General features: G+C 44.1%; 1 protein-coding gene across 12 annotated transcripts in view; it reads left to right on the forward strand.

Moving 5' to 3' along the window:
- Positions 1–230: 230 nt before the first annotated feature.
- Positions 231–18,669, forward strand: part of NOD1 (nucleotide binding oligomerization domain containing 1) — a 173,773-nt gene continuing 155,334 nt past the window's right edge. For 4 of the 12 annotated variants that reach the window (XR_013159430.1, XR_013159431.1, XM_077120641.1 and 1 more), the window contains exons 1-2: positions 12,154–15,371; positions 15,445–15,899. The gene's annotated coding sequence lies outside the window, so the exon portion shown is untranslated. Of the gene's footprint in view, positions 586–610; positions 1,456–2,630; positions 2,691–12,149; positions 15,900–18,669 lie in introns of those variants that run through there. The other 8 variants (XM_077120646.1, XM_077120656.1, XM_077120660.1 and 5 more) reach the window with 8 other exon arrangements.

The raw sequence follows: 18,669 nt of genomic DNA on the forward strand, positions 1-18,669 counted from the left end.
CAGGCTGCTTTCCGCGCGCACGCCGCTTCCCACACCCGGCCTCAGCAGTCCTAGCAACCGCCTCGGGGCCTCTCTCCGCGGCTCGCTGGGGCTCCGGGAGGGACGCGGCCGCTGCTGCCCTCCCGACCAGTTCCCGTTCCGGGCCGGGGAGGCAGCCGCTCAGGCCCTGCCCTTGGCGCAGCTGCGGGCTCGGCGTGGTGCCCAACCACGGTGCTCTGCGGCCACTGCGTTCCCCGGCGCCGCGCTCCCGGGCCCCGGGGTGCTCCTCCCCTGGTGCGCTCCCCGGCGCTCCCGCTTCCAGGTGCTGGTGGCCTGGAAACTGGCGGCCAAAGTAAGTCCCAGCGACTGGGGGTTCGCGCGTGGGGGTTCGCGCGGAGCCGACGCTTCCTGGGGTTGCGGGCGCTGCGAGTGAGGAGGCGCAGGGGGCTGGGGTCCGGGATGCCGCGAGCGGGCGGAGCGCGACTCTGCTCAGGAAGAGCTTGGGTGGGACACCGCAGAGAGACCGCGGAGTTCGAGGAATGAATGCAGTGGAAGTTCAGAGGGATGAACTTCAGCGCCAGCGGAATCTCTCCACTCTTGTTGAAGGTACGGGCTCTCAATCCTGGCTGCCCCGCCGTAGGATCACCTGGGGCGTATCCTAGACCAATTCCATCAGAATTTCTGCGGTGGGACCCAGATCCCTATATATCTTGCTGCTGTTTCCTCTGTGCAGCCAGGGTTGAGAACCATTGATTAAAGGGGGACCGCCAAAAGAAGGTGGAAAGACGGGGCCGGGGGCTGCCACGCAACGGGCACTCCCAGAGTTCTTCTTTGTCCTGAGAAGTGGAGGGTGGACTTCCCTCCGGCTTCGTAACCGCAGGGAAGGGGAATGAAGCGGTGCTTCGCGGGGTCCCTTGACTGTCGTGTTAAAAGAGCCTTGAGTGTGCCCAGTCTTTTGGAACATCCGCCAGGATAGACGAATTACAATGCCACGTTCTGCATTCTGAGAAATTCCTCTGTCAGGTTCTGAAATTAAGTCGGGAGAAGCCAGGAAACCCGTGGCCTTGTGTTCTATTTCAAGGCTGAAGCCAGGTGGGCGTGCCAGAGCTGGGTTTATCCCTCCTAAAAGCCTTCCGATTAAGATTTCCAGTGTCCAGGGCACAGAACTCTACCATGGACGCTAGAGAGGAGTGCATTCCACAGGATGGCCGTGCCTCCTACTGTCCTCACTAGAGGTAGACGCTGTGCAGGAAGCTGCAATCTGGGCAAGCAGGGCCTCTGGACCATGGACAGATTTCTGCTGCATGTGCCTGGCAGGGAAGAAAAGTAGATTTGAGGCAGCAGCAGAACGGTAGGAGAAGAGGGAACTTTCAAAGGGCCTAAGAAGAGTAGGTTTTATTTTTGTGGAATGGAGAAATAAATTCAAGCTTTGGAGCCTATCAAATCTGGGCCTAAATTCAGACTGTCACTTCTGTGGTAAGTGACTTGACCTTTTTGAACCCTGTTTTCTTACCTGCAAAATGGGAATGAAAATAGTAACTTTCTCTTGGGGCTTAGATAGTTAAAGAGAATGTATCAAATGGCTGGGAGATGGGAGGTGCTCCAGCACAGGTAGTTATCAGCCATACTGTGGGTGATGAGTGTCCAACAGTTGTTTATTTAGCCCGCTGCTCTGAGGGAGAGTGCAGTCGGAGCTCCACCCATGCCCCTCTCCTGCCCTGCTGCCCCTGCTCAGGGGAGGGTTCCATGGTTCCTACCCCTTACTTTTTAGTGCTTTGAGGTCTGGGATCTCAGACCACAGCCTTCTTCTTTTCTCTGATGAATGGCTCTAGAATATAGTTTCACCCCATGTGACAGGAATGGATTTCTTGACGAAAGAAATTTGTATTAATAAAAGATGGGTCCCAGGAAAGCTGGATTGTCTTTAGGGCCTCAGAGACAATGTGGGCACACACACGGGTCTCTTGTGGGTGGCACCCTGAGACCACGCCCCTGCCATCCCTGCTTTGCTCTCCTGGGAGCGGTGAGAAGGTCCTTCTGCAATGAGCAAGGACAGTCGGGGACCTAGGGCTGGGGGAGCCCACATCCTGCAGTTGCTGATGCCGCCTCCCAGCTGAACCGCTCACCCTGGTACCCGTTCTGCGGTCACTGATGGTCAATAAGAACTGCTCTTTTTTTTTGCTCAGTCATTTTGATAGTAATAGCAGCACTGTTTAGCTTAGACATATATAAACAGTGAGGTAATGTTGGCATCAAGATCAAGTGTTTTTACAATGATATTTGCTCAAATGAGAATATCCAGGTCTTGTCTCTTATCAGCAAAAAGCGTTTCAGTATTTGTTCAAAATCCAAGACAAATCTAGAATTTGAAGTTTGTTATTAGGTCCTTCCATGATATTTTTTTGTGGGGGGTAGAGGTGGGTTGGGTGGATTTTAGGCAAGATGAAGGAACTGGAAAAGCTCAAATCTGCAGTTGTGCTGAATTTGTTTCATTCAGAAGCTGTCGGTATTTCCCAAGTTTGGGGAGGTACTGTTTTATCCCCCCAAGTTTTCAGAAACCCTGTTTTCTTTTATGTTTTGGAGAAAGACATTTGTATGTCACACAAAGGGCCTCCTTTCATCCTACCACAAAGGCCTCAACTTGTTTCTAGGAAACTCTTCAAATGCTCATTGAGGGCGTCTCTTCCAAACCCTGACTCCTTTGTTAAGAGGTAAGTAGTTGCTTGCCATTTGAATTAATTGGTGGTTTGTACTCAGTGCTAGAAAGTTTGTCAAAGCAAGACTTCTTGGCTTGAATTCTTGTTGAAGCATGTGTTTTCACTAGAACAGCAACAGGTTAACCTGTGGGCAGAGACGGCAGTGCAGGAATGGTCAAAGCAAGCTTGCCCCACCCCCACCCCCACCCCTACCCTTCGCCACCCTTCCAGCCTGGGAACCCTGGAATCAGCTTACCCAAAGGGCTGGGGGTGCTGTCCCTTTGAGGGGATATTACCTTGACCCTCTGATGGGGCAGGGTTCCCTAGCAAATAATGTCCATCTTTTACGCCAGCAAGGCAATTTTCATTGTCTTAAACTTTGTTAAAATCACTAGGTTACTCTTGTGTAAACCACCTCTTTGCAATTTATTTTGCCTACTAGACCTCTTCCTGTAAGTTATAGAAAGCTGTAGTTTAAGGGACTAAAAATGTAGCTCAGTGCAAGGGTCTAGGTAATTGCCAAGTTAGTACCAGGTTTGGGTAGATTGATATTTAATAAAACATAAAAATGCTCCGTACTTATGGGTTTGTTTCAGAATATCGATATCACTTCCCTTTCTGTTGTATCATGACGCCCGTAGGTAAGGGGCAGAAGGACTGGGGTATATGTGACCTGGTAGATGTTTTCAGAGCCACCTGGGAGACTGGGTAGGGCAGTCATGTTATTGGTAAGAAAAAACCTTTATGTGGTAGAGAAGCTGTAAGCAGACCGTGATGCACTTGGGAGAATATTTGTGTTGTTCTAATTCACCAAAGGTTGAAGATTTAATGTCGAAGAACTTCCTGTGCTTCATTTGAACACATTGCCAAACTGCTGCCTGTGACTCCCAAATCAAGTCTTCTGGAAGGAATTGGATGGAAACCTAGGCTTTTCTTTGGGAATGTCCTAACCCTTAAAATTTGGGAAAACAGGTCTCTTCATGGAGAGAACCATTTGTGGACTGTGTTTAATAAGGCCACTGTTTCATGGTTGATGTAAAATCAGACATGTTGATGATTTTAAGTGGAGATCTGAGATCTAGGACAAATAGCAGACAGGCAGGACTGAGTGGAAACAGTGGGTTTTGGAGTCAGTCAGAACTGAGATTGAGACCTTACTTTTTACTTTTTACTTGACCTAGGCCAAGATATTTAACTTTTCTGAACCTCTGTTTCCTCCTTTGTAAAATAATTATAATAATTCTTTCTTATAGCGTTATTTTGAGGATTTGATGAGATAATATATGGAAAGTGCTTAGCTGTACTACCTGGCTTTCAATAAATGATCATTATTATGATAATAATGATTGTGATGTTTACTTGGGTTGAGTGCTTGCACTAACTCCTAGCTCTGTGACTTTGGAAAAGTTCCTTAATCCTCAAGGAGCCTCAGTTTTTTTGTATCTGTAAAATGAAGTTAACTTTACCCTTCCAGTTTGTGGCTTTAATTAGATTAAGTGAAATAATATTGCACCTGGCCTGGTAGAACTTAACTAAAATAATAGCAAACACTTACACACGCATGGTGTGTGCCAGCACTGATCTAGATGTTTTAAGCATTTTTGAAGCTCATTTAATCTTCCAAGTAATCCTATGAGATAGTTACCATGTTTCCCATTTTGCAAATGAGACACCTGAGGCTCAGCGAGATTAACTAACCAGCCCAAAGTCAGACTGATGGCAAGCACTGTACCCAAGATTCGAGTAGAATAAAGAGTTCCTAAGGCTGAAGGGGCAACTCAGTGAGTGCTCCTCCCTCTCACTCCCTCCTGCGAGTGATGAACTGATGTGCTCGTGTTCTTTGCAGAGCTGTGTTTCTGGAGTTAGAGTCCTAGTTTAAAACTTCCAAACCTCCAAATGCTTAGACTGGTTGATCTGATAGCACGGGAAAAGAATAAACTCAGATACTGGTATTGACTGACATTATTAGAGTAGATTATGGTGTTTGTTTTGAAATTAATGTCATTCTTAGTGCACAAAGATTGTTCGCTGGGGTGTCATAAAAGCTGCCAGGTGTGCGGGTGTTTGGGAAGAGGAAAACCAGGCCTGAGAGTCCACAGAATGGGAGTTCACATAGAGAGCAACAGTATTAAAAACATTTTATTGAAAGTGGAGTGGTCTGTTCAAGTACACCATCCCTTCAGATAGTCCTTACTCGGCTTCCCTCTGCCTTCCACCTCCAGTGGTTTTTGCCTCTTCTTGGGCTCTGGCAGTCTTCCAGGGAGAACTGGGCCAGTGGAACTCTGGCCCAGAAAAGCAAATTCTCAATTGAGTTGTGGATGCTTTTACATTTCTGATAATGAGGTGGTAATTGTTTGTCTGGCTTTCCCAGGGGTGTGAAGTGCTTTGCTGGCTCCCTAGCCTGGTGTTGAAGGCTATTAGAAAGTTATTTGTAGTTCTTCTGGCTCTTTGGAGCTTCGATTCTTCAAAACATTAATTTCACAAATATTATCAGGAAACCTTCCTGGTGCCAGGAGTCTACTAAATATTTGGAATGTGGCAATGAACAAAACAGACCCAAGCCCTGCCCAAATGGAGCTTTCAGGCCATTGAGGAGTGAGGTGGTAGCTAAACACAAGTAAATATATAATTTTAGACTGTAGTAAGTGCTTCAAGTGACAGGAGACTCAACATCAGAGGCACTCAGTGGGATTAGGGGAGTCTCAGGTTGCCTCTCCAAGAAAGTGACTTTTCAACCAGGATCTGGGGGACGAGGCATTAGAGCATTTCAGACCCCGGGAACAGCATGTTTGAAAACCCAGAGGAGGGGAAGAACTGGGCATGGACAGTACTTGAGAGGCCGGGGTGGTGAACCCGTGAGCCAGGAGGGTACAGAAGAGAAGGTGAACGGTGTGCAGGCATCAGACCAAGCAGAGCCTCCTGAGTAGGGTAAGGATTTGGAATTTTATTCTAAAATGCAGTGGGAGGCTATTGAGTAGTTGTACCTCTCCTTTTCCTAATCAGTGATTGTGTTAATGAGCCTCTCCTGTTACCCACACAAATTCCCAGGTGGGTTTGGCTGAGCCCCGTGGTGGATTCACATCCCTGCCTTCTACTGACAGTGTGTACGTGTTCAAGTGGGGCTAGTAAGAGTCTTCAGTGAAGCATGTTGGCCAGCAGTCAGCAAAGCATTTATTTGCTCAATGCCAAGTTTCAACTCGGGACTCTGTGGTGACTAATATTCTTTGTTCTTGTGAAGTGCCTCTCATTGGAGAACCCCAGACAGTCTCGGTGTCAGACCTAAACCTTACCTCTGTGTGTCCCTTGGCTTCAGTCCTGCTACCCTTGCAGCACTTTCTTCTGCATTAGCACTTAAATCCACTTACCAGGTTCCTGGAATCAAGGATTCTGAATCAAGGCTCTGCCGTTTTCGGTGGTTTTTCTTTATTAAGATGTTTTTATCCACTGGCCCTGTCTGAGAGATGAATACCAAGCAGGGTGGCTTTGGAGCTTTGTTTTTCAAAGCTACCAGGAAAAAGTCCATCAACAATTCTTATCTATCCCATGGGCACTGCAGGGCATCGGTACAAAGTAACAGCTGTAACGTAAAAACAATGCTTTGGAAACTAAGGGTGGGACTCTTGGTTAAATTTTTTAAGGTAGCAGCTAATACCGCCTTAGGGCAATAGAAGATGCCAGTGCCTGCAAATCTTAATTTATCCACTAATAAACGTAGCCAATGACATTCCCTGAGTAAATTTGCATATTCACTCAGTGTGCACCAATTAAACACCTCCTATTAAGCAATATGTTGTCCCAGAACCATTCGCTCATCGGTTTTTTACCAAGCATCTGCTGTGTGCTGGGGGATACAGGGACAAACAAGACAGACCCCATCCCTTGGAGTCAGATATGGGGCCCCAAAGGTGAACTAGATGGAAGTCCTGGCCAGACCCCATGTCCCTGGTCATGACAAGTGCCCACTCCGTAACTGGTGCTGTTCTAAACACCACATATGTATTCACTCATTTAATCCTCACAGCGATCCTGTGAGGCAGATGCTCTTGTTACCTGCATTTTACAGATAAAGAAGTTGACTCACAGATGGGTCAAGTTGTTTGTCCAAATCACACAGCTGATGAGTGGAACCACACAGCCTGGCTTTACAGTCTTTGCCCTTCACTGGCACTCTGGATGTTAAGGGAGAGTAATCAGTTTGGGGAGGAAAGTCTCTCATCCTCTGAGAGAGGTGGGGATAAAGTACCTTGAGAGCTCCCAATGGGAGAGATTGGAAGCGGGTGGGCTGGACAGCCTGTCACCTCCTGCCCTGCCAGGGATGCCGAGCAAGGTCAGGGTGATGGTGGGGCACCTCTAGCCAGAAGTAAAACAAAAGAAGCGTTTATCTCAGTAACTGGGATGCCTGTTCTGGTTGACCCAGGATCTAGCTTTGGGCAAGTGTCTCTCCTGCCTAGGACCTCAGTTTCCTAGTGACTAGAGTAGGGTGTTGGACAACAGCTTTCTGCCTACACCGGAAGTCTGCATTTCCACAGGGCGGGGAGCGGCCCTGCCTCTTCCTGCCCTCTGAATGGGATTTTCTGGCCAAAAGAAAAAAATGTCTGGTTCTCAGGCATCTGGGGTCAGACATTTGATTTCTCGGAATGCCTGGGCAGCTTGTGAAGAGATATCCGCATTTCATCAGTTCCCTCCCCAGTTGCTGAGGGCAACTTCCTTCCCTTGTGGGCAGTGGTAGTGGCAGTGTGTCTCGGGTTTAAACTAGATGGCACTTTTGTATGAGAGAGAGAAACAGAGAAGTAGGCATAGTGACAGACACAGACAGATAGACAGACACTGGAGTTATGGAGAAAGCCTGAGACAGACTTTTGGATCTGCTTTGAAATTGTGAGGGATTAAAGTACTTTCAGATACTTAAAATAAATGAGTGTTAATGGAGCTTAAAATCTTCAAACAATAGTTGTAGATTTAGCCATCTGCTAAGTTTTCTCCAGATGGAGCTGTCAGTGATTTTTTTAGTATTACAGAAGCATTCAGGACAGGGCTTGTTTTCTAGGTTAAGTTTCTTAAGAAATTAAAAACAAAAGAAGAAAAACAGATTAAAAAAAAGAAAGCCCACGAGATAAGGTTCTCTGTAGACCCGTTACAGAATGGTGGCTGGGCCTCATCTAGTCCCTGAAGCCTGGAAGCAGAATTTAGCTAATGTTTTTTGTGGGTTACGTAGTAGGGAAAGTAGGACCCAGTTTGGTTTGACTAATTTTGTGTGTTCTCTGTGCAACTCTACCAATACTGTGTAAACATATGCTTGGTGGTTGCTTCATGTTAGGTTACTTTTGGGATAGGTTTATCTCCCCACATCATTTTTGGGCAACTTGAAGAAGGGTACACATTGTCTTTTTTCTTTTTTTTTTTTCGCATGGACAGGCTCCGGGAATCAAACCCAGGTCTCTGGCATGGCAGGGGAGAATTCTGCCACTGAGCTACCGTTGCACCGCCCCCACAGTGTCATTTTATCCCAGAATATCCATGTGGTCCATATCAGCACATACAGTATAGTTATCTTTATCACTTGTGAAACTGCTCTGAAGAAGCTATGGATTTTTGCTCTCCAAAATGAATCTTATTCAAGAGATAGGTAGCTTTGCAAAAGAGAATCCAGGTCTGGCCTCAACATTTGTGGATGCTTGTCGTTCAGGTTATACTGAGAGTTATGATTAAGGTTGGCAGAACCTGTTCTGACATTTTGCAGTCTGGGTAATCTCATCTCTGAGTTAGGCAGATACCCATCTGAGGTAGTCAAGGAATGATGGCTTTATTTTAAATGAACTTAAATCTTCGCTCAGTAAATACATACCAATTATCTACTGCTCCAAGACTATGGTGGATGGAATGTTTTAAAAGCCCATGTTGTATTTGGCAGGTTGTGGCTTTGCCAGCGTTGGGCCCTGATATTTGCTGAGTTAGACTTTAGTGATAGGGTATGCTTTTATCATGAAGGAGAAAATAATCTGTACTAGTTTGAAAGTGTTGTGTACCCCAGAAAAGTCATGTCCTTTAATCCTGATTCAGTACTGTACGGTGAAAACCCTTTTGATTAATTTATCTCCACAGAGATGTGACATGCCTTTTGATTAGATGGAGATGTGATTCTGCCCATTCAAGATAGGTCTTGATTAGTTTCCTGGAGTCCTTTGAAAGGGGAAACATTTCGGAGAAGTCTCAGATATGGACACTTGGAGAACGGTTGCTCCAGAGCCGACAGAGACACAGATGTTTGGAGATGTTTGGTATGCCAACAGAACAGATGCCTAAACATGGCTAGAGCCCAGCAGATGTCACCATGTACCTTCCCATGAGATGCTCAGCAAGACAGAACCCAGAGTCATGTGCCGGAGGAGCTAACTGAATGCCTACAGGTGCTTAGAGAGGAAACCACTGGCAACAGAAGCTGGAAGCATGGAACCAGAAATAAGGATGGGCAGGCACCAGCCACATGCCTTCCCAGTTGACAGCAGTGTGCTGGACGGCATCAGCCTTTCTTGAGTGAAGAGAACCTCTTGTTGGTGCCTTAATTTGGACATTTTCATGGCTTTAGAACTGTAAACCTGAAATATAATAAATTTCCTTTATAAAAGCCGTTCAATTTCTGGTATATTGCATTCTGGCAACAGTAGCAAACCAATACATAATCTAAAATGGTTGATGGTAGCGGTGACAACTTAGATGAGGAGCAGATATTGGATGGGAAACATTGCTTTGGCAACATCTATCTGCTGCTGAGCAAGAAAAATAAAAATACCATGCTGGGTCAGAATGTTACACAGAAGGCAGTTGAACTGATATTGTGTGAAAGGGTCCAGGGAATTGTGTTACATGGAAGGAAGGGGAAATACAAGAGAAAAGAAATTATAATCATAAAGCACTACTTAAATGTGGTAATGCTTGAGGCCTTGTGATTTTTAAAAATGTACTTGGAAGTCAGTTATGTTAACTCTTCTTGTGCACTGTTTTTACGGAGATTGATTTTTCATGGTTAGGCTCCTTATTGTCAAACCAGTAACCCATGGTGTTTTGAAGGCCTTTTACTAGATTGAAAACAAAATAAACTTTTCCTACCCACAAACCTATCCGATATACTACTGTATTTTATTAAACCAGGAAGAGCTTTTCATTTATGTGTTTACAAAAAGAATCAACTTCTTACCATATGTTGTTTGTTGTTTTTTTCCATGGGCAGGTACTGGGAAACAAACCTGGGTCTCTGGCAAGGCAGGCAGCCACCATGGCCCTGTTATTTGATTTTAATGAACCACAATATGCTGGCTTGAATCTGTTATGTCCCCCAGAAAAGTTTACATTCTTTTAATCCAGTCTTGTGGGAGCAGACCTGTTGTTGGGTGGAACCTTTTACCTAGGTTGTTTTCATGGAGAAGTGACCCCACCCATCAAGGTGGGTCTTAAGCCGCTTACTGGAATCCTTTAAGGGAGAGACATTTTGGAGAACACTTATAGCCAAGAGAGAAGCTAAGAGATGAAAATCCAGAGAAAAGCCTCCGGAGGGAAGAGAGAGCCATTGAAAGCAGAGCCCAGGAGAGAAGGACTGGCAGACATCACCATGTGCCTTTCCATGTGATAGTGGAACCCTGGATGCCAACAGTGTTTCCTCCAAGAAGGTATCCTCTTGTTGGTGCCTTTGTTTGGACATTTTCATGGCCTTAGAATTGTAACTTGTAACTTAATAAATCCCCTTTGGAAGAGCAAATCCATTTCTGTAAATTGCATTCCAGCTTGAGCAAACTGAAACATATGATTTCGTTTACAGGGGAATCTTCTTTGCCTCTACGGGGATGGGCTCTTTGAGTTTAAAATTCCTTGTAAACAAGTTGACAGCTGAGAATGTTGCATTGACTTGCCTCAAGATGTCCTGAGATGCTCAGATGATTAAAAAGGCTCTAAAATAGATTTTAATTATGTAAGTGTGAAGAATTCATTCCTCTTGTAAAAAAATTAAGGTACCACAGATAAAGTACTACCCCAATCTTGATGTCCTTCCCTGTCTTTCCAGCAGCAATCTTTATTATCATATTATGCGCTTTCTTCCAGGTCTTTTTCTTTGCATTTACATCCATAGGTAAATGCCTGTGTAAAAAAATAGAGAGTTGTGTGTGTTTGAAGGGCAGGAGGTGAGGGCAATTATGTAAATGATGTTGTTCTCTGTATTACTTTCTGGTACTTGCATTGTTCAAGTGATGCTATGTCTTGAAGATCTTTCTGCAGCAGTATATATATAGCTCCTTCGTATTCGTTTTCATTGCTGATTATGTCTGTTCCACTTTAAATGGTACCTACCTAATGATTTTGAGATAAATGAATGATGTGTACTGGGCTGAGATGGTTCTGGTTTGGGGGTGGGAGTGACACCTGACAAAGGTGGTGAATTCTCTGCCCAGTGAACTCAATGACTAATTCCTGAGACATCTGGGTTTCAAAGAGAGAGAGCTTATTGTTAGGCTTGAAACAGGAGAGCAGATGCTCATAGGCCTAAAAAATCTGTCTCCCTGAGTCGAGGGGTTTTTATGCATCGTAACAGGCAGAGATGAAATCATTACAGTTTCAAATAGCAAATGAAGCAGAAAGTAAGGGAGACAGTAAGTGTAAGATAGGAACAATTTATAAATGTTAAGGAGTTGAAACTGGGGCTGGAACCAGTTAATGGCTGACTCAAGTTACTCCATTAACATTAGGGCATTTGGCCTTCACACATTTTTAAAGTAAAAAAAAAAAAAAAGGACAAAGGCACAAGGTAAGAGCTTTTACAGTCATTCTCAGGGATCATGAAGGCTGGATTATATAGCTAAGAGGTTTCAGGTATTTCCTTTTGGTCTACTTAATATACCAGAAAGAAAAAAGAATATTTATATAATGTTTCAGTACTCATAATCATTTGTTAAATCCTACCTCTGGTTACAGGAAGATAGCTGGATGCAATGAGACAACATGACCTGGGGTCATGACAGGGGAGAGCAAGCAGCTGCTGTAACCTCTGCACAAACCAAGAGTATGCACGCGTTACTCATCTGCCTTTTTCCCGTTTGAGAAATTAGTATTTTCTTAACAGATTACTTCCAAGATTGACTAGGCTTGGAATAATGCTTTACTTTAACTTATCTTAAATTTCAATTCAATAAATAAATCTCAGTTTGATGCTATCTGATAAAATTAAAGTAATTCAACTTTGCTAAGAGTAGTTGTCTAATGTATTTAGTTTCTGCCTATGGAGTGTGCTGCTCGTGAAGGGAGGAGGGACTGTGGTGAGCAGCCTGGGCCAAGCATGTTTTTAGTTCCTTCCCTACTTCCAGGCAGCTCTGGCCGTGACAATTATCATCCTTCTGGGCCTCAGTCCTAATATGCTCAGTGCTTTTTTTTTTTTTTTTTTTTTAGAAAGGGAGGAAGGGAAGGAAAGACAGAGAAGGAAGGAAGGGAGGAAGGAAGGAAGGGAGGAAGAAAGGGAAACATCTTTAAACATTTTCTTGTTTTATTATATTTTGTTTGTTTGTTTGTTTTTTACATGGGCTGGGGCCGGGAATCGAACCGGGGTCCTCCGGCATGGCAGGCAAGCACTCTTGCCCGCTGAGCCACCGCGGCCCGCCTCAGTGCTTTTTTTGTCCAAGGTTATTGTATCAGTCACCTTGGGGCTAAGTTGTGCTACAGTAACAGACAATTCTGAAATCTCAGTAGCTTGAGCAGCAGCTGTTTATTTCTTGCTCACACTCTATGTCCATTCCGACCTGACAAGAAGCTGTGCTCACCGGGGTTCACTCATGGGCCCAGGCTGATGGAGCAGCCGCTATCCTGTATATGAAAAGAAAAAAAGAGAGTGAATTTGCAGTGATAAATTACGCATGATGCCTAAAGCTTCCAGCCCAAAGTAACTCATGCTACTTTTGCTCATATTTCATAAGCCAGAGCAAATAATTTCAAGGAAGCAGGGAAGTGTAATCCTTCCAAGTACCAAGGAGTAGAACCCAAACTATTTAATGGACAGCGTACTTCTGCCATTGTGTTTTTCAAAGTTTGAGTAGGAAAGCCTGTGAAAACCTTCCTGTGGTCAGTCAAGTCCTAATCCTTAAACCAACTCTGCTTATAAAATCACAGACGCTTTTCCTTTTGCCGTCAAGTTGGAAAGAGCAGCAGCCTGTTTGGATATTACATTTCAAGAAGTGAATCGAGCTGGGGGAGGAAAAGTGAAGATAGGAGCGGCGGCTGATGGTACTGGGCCAGAATCCATATCACCTGGATGCCAGCAAAGCTGGTCTTTGTTTTGTTTTGTTTAATATTTGTATTTGTTTTCCACCTATATGCGGAAAGTAGCAGAAACAGCAATACTTATAAAGTGGCCTGATTGCATAGAGCTCCCTGTTTAAAAGAACTTGGGTTTTTAATTCTCCGATAGCATTTGCTACATTGTTGAAGAATATTTTAATGGCTAGGACTCAGATTTGTTAGGAATCTTAACTGGTGTTTCAACACCAATTTGCGAGAAGTTGTACCATTTATTTTGAAACATACAGAGTGAAGGATGATTCCCAACAATTCCAACAATTTGGTGTCTAAGAGAAGATTTCACTCCAGATTGCTGTGGAGTACAGGAAATGATCTTCTTGTGGTTTCTGTTCTTGATCTAGTTTCCCAACAGTTGGAATGGAGGTCAGATTCTGTCTCCTCATCCCGGGGCTAAACATGCATATTCTTCAGATTCAATGCGTCAACAGGGTGACCTCTGAACTTTGGTTCTGCCAGAGTGAGTTTTGCACAGATTGGACCGATCAGAGCGTGTTTGCTAGTTTGTATTTTTTTTTTTAAGGCTGCAGAAAACAGGGGTGCACTAAAGTTACTTCTCTTCTTGGGCAGGGTCAGGGTCAGGGGTATTGTAAGGACACATGGGAAGGAAAACAGGAAACAGAAGCAGTTTCTATGGCCACCCTAGCCAGTCACCTCCCCTCTCCCCCACATGGGGCACTCGGGCCCACTGCTCATCTGGTATGGATTATTGGGACTCAACATCTCTTTGGTGTCCCACATTCACACTCCCTGAGATAGGGGAGCTCTGATCAATTCTCTTGGTCTCCTTCTACTGCTGAGAGCTCCTCTATGGTTGGGGTGACTGGAGGCCCTCAGGAGAGCCAAAGACCCCCTGTTCCCTCCATTTATCATGCCAAATACCACACTTATAATTTTTTGCTTTTTTGTGTGCCCTGCCAGATTGTAAAGTTTGTGAGGGAAACAATCTACTTCACTTTTGTGTGCCTCAGTTTCCTCCCTGTAAATTGGCATGTAACAATGACATCTGCCACTTCCAGGCATAGTAAGGATTAAGCAAGATAATAGGGAAGAGTAAATGAGTTAGTTATTCCTGAGTATTTACTCTATGCCAGCCCTGGTTGAGGCACACATTAATTCATTTAAACCTTACAAGACTGTCACTTTGAGGAAGCAAGGCCCAAGAGGGTTGGTAACCTCCAGTGAGCAGTAGAGTCAGGATTTGAACTCAGCCAGGCTGGCTCAGAGTTGGTGTGTTTAACTGTTACGCTTTTCTGCCTCTCACAGTGTGTGTACAGCAGTTTGGCCAGTGCTGGTTCCCTAAAAAAGCACTTAATCTGTGTGAGCCATCGTCACACTGTGCCCTGCTGGGGCAAGTTCTCACGGGTCCTCTGCGGAAGGAACAAATGAGGCTGTGGCATCACGTACTCTCGCCAGAACTCCCTGTCCCACGTCCCCCCCAGCTGCCACTCCTCGCGCTCATGTTGTTGGTAGGATGTTATCATATGACTTTTGGCAACTGGTGGAGGCTGCCGGGCCAGCATTCAGACTTGCCACGGTTGAGGCAAAGCAAGACAGGTACAAGGGTTAGGGTGGGCTCTTTACCAAGGAAGGTGCTACCGTTTGGCATTACCTTTGATTCTGTGGTTGGCACATGGAATTTTTCAAGTGTATAGTTTTAAAATAGTGAAGAGGAGTAAGTACATTATTAGTCTTCTTTACATAATAAAAGCCAGGTAAACCAAAGCATTCTGCTTTCCAAAAGCCAGGTCATTCCAAGCCAGCTGCTCCAGCTCAGAAGAGCTTGGCAATTAGGAAGAAACATGAGAAAATGGTAGGGAAAAGAAGCATTGAGTTCCAAACTGCACATGTAGTGTAATAGAAACATGCAAAATATTAGCATGCCCATAAATTCTTATAGATAAAAGGGGAAAGGAAATACTCCAAAATACTCATAGTGGTTATTGTATGGGAGAGTAGGGGGTATTTTAGTTTGGAAAAGCTGCCAAAATGCAGTTTACCAGAAGTGGCCTGGCTTTTATCAATGGGGATTTATTAGCTTACAGATTTACAGATTTACAGCCATGAAATGTCTCAGTTAAGGCATCAACAGGATGATACCTTCTCTGAAGACTGGTTATCGGCAAGCTTGGGCTTTCTGTCATATAGCAAGACACATGGTGATATCTGCTGGTCCTTCTCTCCCGGGTTTCATTGTTTCAGCTTCTGCCTTCTCTGTGGCTTTTTCTCTAAACTTCTTTGGGTGTTTCTCGCTATTTCATCTATTAACTTCTCTGGGGGCATTTATCTTATTGTAAAGGACTCCAGGGAGAGCATTAAGACCTACCCTGGGGCAGGCCTCAACTGAAAGAACCTAACCAGAAGGTCCCTCCACACCAGGTCTCCACCCACAGGAATGGGCACACCAGGTCTACACCCACAGGAATGGGCACACCAGGTCTACACCCACAGGAATGGGCTAGCTGATCTCTTCTGAACACGATCTTCTCCGGGGTACATAGAACTTAAAACTACCACAGGGTGGGGCGGGGGGGATAGGTGACTTGATTATTTTTCCTAAACTTTTATCTCATTTCCCAAGTTTTCTACAGTGAGCATGTACTGCTTTTATACTTCAGGGAAAAGTCGTTAAAGCATAGAAAGGAACATCTGGTAAACACCTTTATAAAATGATTATTTATCTTAACATCTCAGTTATGTAGAACACAAGTTTCCTCTCAGAATCTCCTGGTTTAGTAGAGAGGAAAGAAAGAGGTAGGGCGGGGTTAAATCTCTTTTTAGAAAGTGAAACTGAGTGTGTTTGTGGTTTCCCTGGGGCCTCCCCATGCCTCTGGCTCAGGAACAGAAGTAGAAGTCACCCTCTGCCCAGGAGCCCCGCCTGCTCTCTGAGAGGTAAGACCCCTTAATCATTTCTCTGACCCCTCCTCGCATGAGGTGACCCTGCGTTCTGACAGTGGGTCAGCCACAAAGCCCCTCTGAGCCCCTTTGGTCTGGGTTGTGATGTACTATTTCAGGTCTCGCCTCCCTTCTCCAAAGTTCTGCTGGGCACAGACCTTCCTCCATTCTCGGCTTCCACCTACCCCTCAAGAACTCTTGTTTCCTCCACTGTCAGCCTTTTCTTTTTCTTCTGGTTATTTTGTTTTCTTTGCCTTTGGTGGTCTTGAATGATTTCTATTGGTTGCATTGTCTTCAAGTACCCTGAGGGCATGGGTGGAATCTGCTTTATTGATCATGATTGTTTGTAAATACATAATGATTAAAAATGAACATATGAGTGAATTCCAGAGTCATTTGCTTTTGGGGAGGCCTGCCAGCCTTCATCTGTCTCAGCTGTGAAAGCAGGGCTGTGCCCTCTCTAAGAAGCTCTCCGCCTGGAAGGTGTGGCCTGCTACCGATCCAGGCCTGCTTCCCCTCCAGCTCCTCCTGTGTGGACAGGCTCTGGGCGGCCGGCGTTGGAGTGGGTAGGCTCAGCGGGGCAGAGACCGGTGCACTGTCTCATGGGCTTGTCCTCAACTGCTTGCTGTTTTTTCTAAACTGAGCTCTAGGATACAGAGCTTGTGAATAGCTATGGACTGACTGCAAGCTCAGAAACCAATGAAAAGTCTGCAGCAGTATTCTTGTTAATTTAATCCAAGCATCAAAATTGTATTGTTCTCATTTTAAAAACAAGACCAACCTATTTAAGATCATTTGGAATTTACCCCAAAAGTCAAATAAAAATAATCTGTGATTAAAACTTTAACTCATGAGTGAGACTAAAGCAAAAAATGTGTATTTGGTACCAAATTTATATTTTGATTCGTGCATGTCCTAATATAACCATTTAACTGAACACCATATGTACATGGAACCTTGAATAAGGCATGAAATTTTGTAAGTTTGTCCAGAGTGATGCCCCTATAAATCCCAGAGTGAGTTGAACAGTGAATAAAACAGTATTTGCAAACTCCCCTTGTGGGAATGGTGAGAAAGGGGGAAAATTCAACTTCCCTGTTTGGAGAACTCCTGATATTCTCACAAGCAGTGTGGACAACCAAATCAATAGGCCAAACCCTCAGTCTTGAGGTTTGTTCATATGAAACTTATCCCTGCAAAGGATAGGCTAAGCCTACTTAAAATTAGACCTAAGAGTCACCCCCAAGAGAACCTCTTTTGTTGCTCAGATGTGGCCTACCTCTCTCCCTCAGCCAACATGGCAAGCAAACTCACTGCCCTCCCTATCTCTACATGGGACATGACTCCCAGGGGTGTAAACCTCCCTGGCAACATGGGACAGAAATCCTAGAATGAGCTGGGACTCAGCATCAAGGGACTGATAAAGCCTTCTTGACCAAAAGAGGGAAGAGAAGAATGAGACAAAATAAAGTGTAGTGGCTGAGAGATTTCAGACAGCGTCAAGAGAGGTTATCCTGGAGATTATTCTTACGCATTATATAGATATCCCCTTTTTAGATTAAGGTGTATTAGGCTAGAGGGAAGTGCCCAAAACTGTAGAGCTGTGTTCTAGTAGCCATGTTTCTTGAAGATGATTGTGTAATATAGCTTCGCTGTGTGATTGTGAAAACATGTCTGATGCTCCTTTTATCTACGGTATGGAGAGATGAGTAAAACATATGGATTAAAGGAAATAAATAATAGGGGGAACAAATGTTAAAATTAAAAAATATCTATATTAGATAGATAGAAATACGAGTGATCAACGAGAGGGAGGGGTAAGCGGTATGGTATGTATGAGTTTCTTCTTTTTTTTAATTTCTTTTTCTGGAGTCATGCAAATGTTCTAAAAAATGATCATGGTGATGAATATACAACTATGTGATGATATTCCGACCCATTGGTTGCACATCATGTATGGAATGTTTGTATGTTAAGGATATATGTGTTTGTACGTTGTTGTATAAATAAAAATTTTTAAAAAAATCTGAATCTCATCACTCAGAAATAATCACGATTAATGTTTTGGTAGATGTCTTTCCAGTCTTTTTTCTTAGTGTATGTATGTGTATTTATATCAATATGTATATGTATACATACATATGTGTGTGCTTGAACAAATTTGGATAATCTTTATGAGTACTATCCATAAGATGAAATTTTATGAATCCTTTAAAAACACTGTCAAAGAATGTTTATGAACAAGAGTAAATATACATAATATAACAATAAATTAAAAGCATTTTGCAAAAGTATATGATTTAATTAGTGTACAGGTTGCCAGGGGCAGGAAGCAGGGGGCCTGGGGAGTTAATGCGTAATGGATGTAGGGTTTCCGTGTGGGGAGATGGGGAAGTTTTGGTAATAGAAGGTGGTGAGGGTTCCACAACATAACGATTGTGATGAATCCCACTGAATATGCTTGGGAGTAGGAAATGATAAATGAAGGCAATACGTCATCTTGAGCAGGATCTAACAAGAGAGGGGAGAAAGCTCAAAAGGACATTATTGGGACATATGAAAAAATTGGAAAATAGATCATAAGCTTTGTTTGCATCAATGTTAAATTTCTTAAACCTGACCACTGCATCTAAGGTGGATATAAAGATGAATATCCTTGTTCTTAGGAAATGTACAAGGCAGTATTAAGTGTTCAAGGAACATGAAATATCCAACCTACACTTGAAAATGAATACATAGATAGACAGACAGACAGATACTCAGACAG

The sequence above is a fragment of the Tamandua tetradactyla genome, chromosome 1, assembly GCF_023851605.1.
Source record: "Tamandua tetradactyla isolate mTamTet1 chromosome 1, mTamTet1.pri, whole genome shotgun sequence".
NCBI lineage: Eukaryota > Metazoa > Chordata > Mammalia > Pilosa > Myrmecophagidae > Tamandua > Tamandua tetradactyla.